Here is a 6,692-nt window from a genome sequence, read left to right as displayed (position 1 = left end):
CAGTTCTCAGCCTGGATCTATCATGTCCGAGGCCTTTAATTCTCTTTCAGTCCCTTTCAGCCGGTTTTGTTGACAGTCCTTTATGTTGAACATCCAATCTCGGAGCATCTTTGACCCAAAAGGGTCCAATTTTTTTCCAACCAGTCCTCCGTGTTCAAAAGAAGAGATCAGATCTTGCTTCTTGTTCTTTCCAAGTCTAAATATCCCAAATGCCTCAAACGATCCAATTTTCACCTTAGCCAAATTTATAATCCATAAGTCTTTCTGACTCCCCATGGGGAAAAATCCCCACTCTTCATTTTCAATTTCAATTTCAAACCAAATTTTTGACATCCGAACTTTATCTTCCATATATCCTGACCTTGGAGGCCTCTGGTTGTCCTTTTTCAGTTGCATCATTTCTGCTCCTTCTTCACATTCCTCCAAAACAGCACAGATATCTTCCTTCCCAGCTGTAGATTCTTCTTGAGTCAAGTCCACCACTTCAGCAGAGTTGTTTATTTTAAAATTCAAGGTTGTCAAATTCATAGCCATAACAGAACTCTGCTCTTGCAGCTTTCCCAGAAGTTCAAAGACCCTACTCAACTCTGCTTGTAACTTTCCATCTGCAGCCATTGTAATGTTCCAAATCCCCTCTAGAGGGATTTTAGTTACTAAGTGTTCTTTTTCCAACAATCCGGATATTTTGTTATTGCTGCCACTCTAATTTTAAAAACTTACAGTCCAAATGTAACCAAAATAACCGACACAAATGACAAAAAACAGAATTTCTTGACTTTGACAGCTCGGTTGACAGCTGTCAAACTCTGTAAATATCTTCACAGGCTCCCTCGCGGGTCACTCCCGGATCCGGGGGGGGGGGGGGGGTTGCACTTCAACTCTAAAGATCAGTTCAAATCCTCCAGCAATTAACTTATAGGTCCAAATCGTGAAATTAAGAATTTTATCTCAAAAAGAGAAAGACAGTCTCTCGATCTTAGTTGTTTAATTCTTGCTTTAGATTGCCTGCAAGGGGGGGGGGAGGCGGACTTCCTTTTGGCACCTCCCCCGGTCGTACCGAATTCAATTTTAGTTCTAAACTCCAAATTCCGTATTGCTCACGGGTTGTTGCATTTTAAGTCCAAATATTCAAGGAAAGAAGTCAGCGCTCTCCAGCCATGGCATGCGGCTTCACTCCGTGGAAGAAACGGTCTACTCACAGCACCACGCCGCTCCCCCGTATCCTCTCCAAAGCCTTTAAAAAGGCTTCTTTGTGGGTCGGGGGGCGCAAATGGTGCCCGCCGAGTCACCAGGTCCACAGGCATCCGCGCCTGTGGTTTCTAAGGGTCCCCGCGTCGCCACCGCGGCAGGACCCCTCCTCCACCGAGCCGATTCCCTCCGGAGCTCGGAGGGAATCCGCCATTAGCTGGTCGCACCAACCAGGAAGTCCAATGGATTGGGGTCTTGGTCAAGACAAAGGAGTGTGCTTAACTTGTCTGGGAAACAGAAACATATAAATACTTACCTTTGTTTTACCTAATGGGTGTGGGGTGGAGGTCAAAGCAGGGAGGGGGCAAGCCTGATACTCAGGTTTCTGCCAGAAGACCCCTCTTAATTTGTGACATAGTTATTACAAATGTATGTTTTGCTAAGGGTGTTATGGGTAATATGGGAAACTTACAAACAAATATAGCCTTCCTTTCTTCAGGGCTTCTTTCTGCTTCTTCCGAGTGGTAGTCTGAAGTCTTGTTGCAACAGTAAAGATCAGGCCTACTGACTGCTGTTTTGCTCCTATAATCTTGGCTAGCATCATTGTTTGACAATCCAAGTGAGCCACGAATTTTTCCTTTAACATTTTGGCAACCACTAAGGTGTTGGAAACTGGCCTGCTTGGGAAAGGCCGGCTCCTCTTCCCAGGCTCTTGGGGCCTGTTGCCGGTGACCTACCCTGGCTGGCATCCGGGCAGACCAGGGAGGTCTTGGATAAGCGACACCTCCCTCCTGAAAGGTGCACACTCCCTTCCCTCTTGCATAGCAGCAGGAGAAAGAAAACAGTCTGGAAAAGTAGTCTATTTGATTCTACTTTTATTCCTGAACTGTACACTGTACAAAAGCATGACTTCTCTCTCAGAATCCTCCGAGCAGCTGACTCACACCTCCCGGACCCAAGCAACAGGAAGGTTTCATGTTACACTGAGAACACAACTCTGAGAACAGATTGAAACTTCCTGTCCCACGCTTAGACCCATCATGTGATGTAAACATCGAGCTTGTTCGCAGCTGCTTAGTACTCATAACATAAGGGACCTTGGTGTGACGTTAACATATATGAGAGAGTGCTGGAGGGTAAATAGTTAAATAGGTTGCACAGACAGGACCCAAGGGGTGGAGTCAGTGAGTTTATAAAACCAGTTACAGATAGGTAGCCGTGTTGGTCTGCCATAGTCAAAATAAAAAAAATCCTTCCAGTAGCACGTTAAAGACCAACTAAGTTAGTTCTTGGCATGAGCTTTCGTGTGCTGAATTGCAACTCATTACCAAACTTAAAACCATGGAGAGACCTGGTCTGAACAAAGACATTGGATTCTTATCTCATTATACATGACTAAGCCATTTCTCACCTTCTCACCCCTTGCCTTTTCCTGTAAGACCTATTACAGTCGTTTAGAGTCGTCAACAGGCTCATCTCAGCTATCTGCCAATCTCCCATTCCCACCACCCTTCTGAGTAATACCTCTCCCCACCTTCTCACTATATAGAAGGATCTGGCAACTTCTGTTTCAGTGTATCTGAAGAAGTGTGCATGCACACGAAAGCTCATACCAAGAACTAACTTAGTTGGTCTTTAAGGTGCTACTGGAAGGAATTTTTTTATTTTTATAAAACCAGTTATGGGAGGAGTTGGTTGGGAGTTGGTGGTGGGTAGTTGGTGGGTTTTTGTGGGTTGGCTGGTTGGGAAAGGCAGTTGGTAATAGAGAGACAGTTAGGGCTGTGGGTTCTTGAGTGTGGGGAGGTAGAAGAGAGAGAGAGAGAGGAAAATAAGACTAAGAAAGTAAAGAGCAACAACGTTTGGAATGCTGTAAAAGTTTTGTTTGTGTCTGAAATAAAATACACTCTTCTTTATTAATTGAAAAGCTGACTGAGACTGAAGTGATTTTACCAGGGAGGACCTAGTTGGTGGCAGCGGATTAGTGGTGTACGGGTCAATAGTCCATGAGACGACCGGGGGCTCCATGCGAACGCCACAAAATTGGCGGCAGTGGCGGGATTCGATAAGTCTAAGAGCCTGTGAGGGGAAGCAATACACTTGCAGAGGGGAAGGGTAAATCGGTGAAGAGATTACCTGGCCCAAGGGTGTGATTGAGGATAAACCCCAGATTGCCGCGAGGCCGAGATAACAATAAGAGCAAGAGATCTCAAAAGACTGTTCTGGCGGAGGCTTAGGCTCAGGGTCAGAGGAAGGAAGCTTGAAAGGTTAGATGCTAAAAAACCTAAAGCTACACTTTGGGGACCAGGGTTTTGAAAAGCCAAGTCGGGAGGAACAGTGTTGAGAGTAAAAGTCTCTTATTTAATTAGTGCAAAATACTGACTCACCCATAATGCCACCCTAGAAGACCAAGCACCCAGTGAGGGAAAACCCATACGAAAGCTCTGGAGAAGAGAATGGGAATCCCCAGGGGGAGGAAACGAGAATAGAAGAAATGACTAAAACCCCACCTGAAGCAGAGGTTCCAAAGTTCTCAGGGGATTTTGAAAAGTGGAAATTAGTACAAAAATATAACTTGAAATTAGAGTTTGAGAAAAATAGGACTGAACAAGAAAGATTTAGGCTTTAACAAGAAACTGAGCAATTTAGGCTTGAGCAAGAATTGGAAAAAGAAAAGGTGAGGGTGGAGCAGGAAAGGGAACAGCAGCGGTTTCAGTTAGAGATGAGACGGTTGGAATTAACGGTTTTAGAAAATCGTAATACAGTGGTGCCTCGCAAGACGAAATTAATCCGTTCCGCGAGTCTCTTCATCTAGCAGTTTTTTCGTCTTGCGAAGCAACCCTATTAGCGGCTTAGCGGATTAGCGCTATTAGCGGTTTAGCAGCTATTAAAGGCTTAGCGGCTATTAAAGGATTAGCGGATTAGCGGCTAAAAGGCTATTAGCAGCTTAGTGGCTTAGAAAAAGGGGGGGGGAAGCGGGGGAAAATCGGAACACTTGCAAGACGTTTTTGTCTTGCAAAGCAAGCCCATAGGGAAAATCGTCTTGCGAAGCAGCTCAAAAACGGAAAACCCTTTCGTCTAGCGGGTTTTCCGTCTTGCGAGGCATTCGTCTTGCGGGGCACCACTGTAATAGTAATAACACTGATGGGCAGAATCAAATGAAGATAGATTTAAAATGCTTTCCTGAGTTTAGAGATAAGGATAGCCCAGAAGCATTTCTAGTATCTTTCGAGATAGCCTGTCACGATTTTCAAGTGAGAGAGGAAGATAAAATGATGATCTTGAGAGCTAGGATAAGCGGTCCTCTAGCTGAAATGTACGCTCAAATGACTGAGGAACAATCCTGAAATTTTGAGGTGTACAAGCAGTTAATATACACCCGCTTTGGGATTACCTCAGAGCAGTTGAGAAAAAAAATTAGAAGTGTGACAAAGGTGAGGGAGGAAACCTATGCGCAGCTTGGTGCAAAGATAAAAACTTACCTCACGAGATGGTTAGAGCAAGAGAATGCAGACACGGTACCCAAGATTAGAGAAGTGATAGCATTGGAGCAATTTTACGACACAATAAATGGCCAATTGAAGTACCTGAAAAAAGAAAGGAACCCCAAGACAATAGAGGAAGCAGCTGGTTTAGCCGATAAAATAAATGAAATCGGAGTCCATGGATTTGATGGGCCAAAATTTGGTGGGAGATATTGCGAAACAAACAAGAATAAATTTCAGCAAACCAAAGGAAAGATTACCTCAGAAACCGATAAGAGAAGCAGCCCCCATCAAAAAGCCCACATGAGAAGGCACACACCCATACAGAATTTACTGAGGGGAAAGTCAATAAAACAAGTTATGCAGGACCCAAAGACATTTCATACTGAAGATGTGGAAAATTAAGTCATAAAAGTTTTGATTGTAAGCCAGGAAAAGAAACATCTAGTTATAGCGCCACACAGAAACAGACATATTGTATGCAGCCTGCGGAGCAGGGCCCAACTAGTCAGGTTGTCAAGGAAACGGACATGCCAACTAGGCCCGAGCCTGCTGAGGTAGTAGAGGCCAAAGTCCCGCACAGTTATGCGATTCAACAAGATAATCTCTTGTTGAAGAACGCTGGAGAGTATATCTGGATAGACGGAAAAAGATAGCTCGGGTTAAAAGACACGGGATCACAAGTCACTATTGTTCACCCTGAGATAATCAGGGACAATTCCAGGGAAATTAATGAAATTAAAAGGAATTTCGAAACAAGCAGAGATCCTGAAGGTGGCGGAAATAGATGTCAGGTTCAAAAACTGGGCAGGGAAGTGGCAGGTAGCCCTTTGGGAAGAAATTCCCGCCCCTGTGCTCATTGGTTGGGACATTTTAGAACATGTGCAGAGTGCTTTCATAGTTGCCAGAGCAAAAGGGAGCCCACAGTCAACTAATCCTGAGGGGGTGGATACAGTAGCAGAGGCAGACAATGCTGAAGAACAGCAAGGGGATGATCAGTGTGAGGAAAGAAAAAACACCTTTTTGTTTCCTTTGACTAAAAGTCAAACCCCAGGTTTTGTCAAAAAGCAAAAAGAAGATACTGAGTTACAAAGGTACTTTGAGGCAGCCGAGTCGGAGAGGCCGTTAACTCCAGAGTGCCCAGAACGGTTTTGTTTGAGCAGGGACCTTTTATATCGAGAAGTCCTTGTCCCGCCATGTGGGGGGGGGGGTGAAGAAGTGAGAAGACAGTTAGTAATCCCACATGAATACCGAGGCAAAATCCTGCAACATGCTCACAATAGTGTATTTGGAGCGCATATGGGTATTACATGCACAAAACGGAGAGTGGCTCAAAATTTTTATTGGCCAGGCATGGGGAAACAAATAAAACAATACTGTCAAGCCTGTGACATATGTCAGAGAAGAGGCAAAACAAAAGCCAAATTGTGCCCCTTGCCTATCATATCAACCCCTTTTCAGTGGTTAGGGCTGGACCTGATAGGGCCATCGCCTAGAGTCAACAGGTGGGGAAACAGATACATCCTCACCATAGTGGATTACACAACCAAATATCCAGAAGCCATTCCGTTGCAAAACATTGAAACGGAAACTGTGGCAATTGCTTTAATTAACTATATGAGGAGATTGGGCTTTGCCAGTGAAATAGTCACTGACTTGGGTTCTTCTTTCACATCAAGACTAATGAAAAGACTATGGGAGGTGTGTGGTATTAAGCATTTAACATCAACACCTTAGTGGTGTACGGGTCAATAGTCACTGAGACGACCGGGGGCTCCGTACGAATGCCACACTTGGTTCTCCTGTGAGGGTAAAGGAGGATCCTGAGAGATCCAGTGCCACTGGGCAACCTTTAGCCCAGAGATTTTTCCTTTGCTGTCCCTTTTCTTCATGGGCGGTAATCAACTGTCACCCGGAAGACCCAGCCAAGGGAGCAAAGGCAAGATACGACTGGTCAACAGAGGATCCCAGGATCCACAGGACGACGTGAGTATGGTTAAAAGCAGTACACTGACAAGCAGG

General features: G+C 44.8%; 1 long non-coding RNA gene across 1 annotated transcript; it reads left to right on the top strand.

Annotated features, from left to right (window-relative positions):
* Positions 1–2,882: 2,882 nt before the first annotated feature.
* On the top strand, positions 2,883–3,861 carry LOC310686059. Its single transcript, XR_014515690.1, has 2 exons — positions 2,883–2,946; positions 3,007–3,861. It is a non-coding gene; the product is annotated as an uncharacterized lncRNA (long non-coding RNA).
* Positions 3,862–6,692: the final 2,831 nt, after the last annotated feature.

This window comes from Podarcis liolepis (genome assembly GCF_965112155.1).
Source record: "Podarcis liolepis genome assembly, chromosome: 9".
NCBI classification, from domain to species: domain Eukaryota; kingdom Metazoa; phylum Chordata; class Lepidosauria; order Squamata; family Lacertidae; genus Podarcis; species Podarcis liolepis.
Note: the sequence above shows the minus strand (reverse complement) of the source record. Positions and strands in the feature narration are given on the sequence as shown.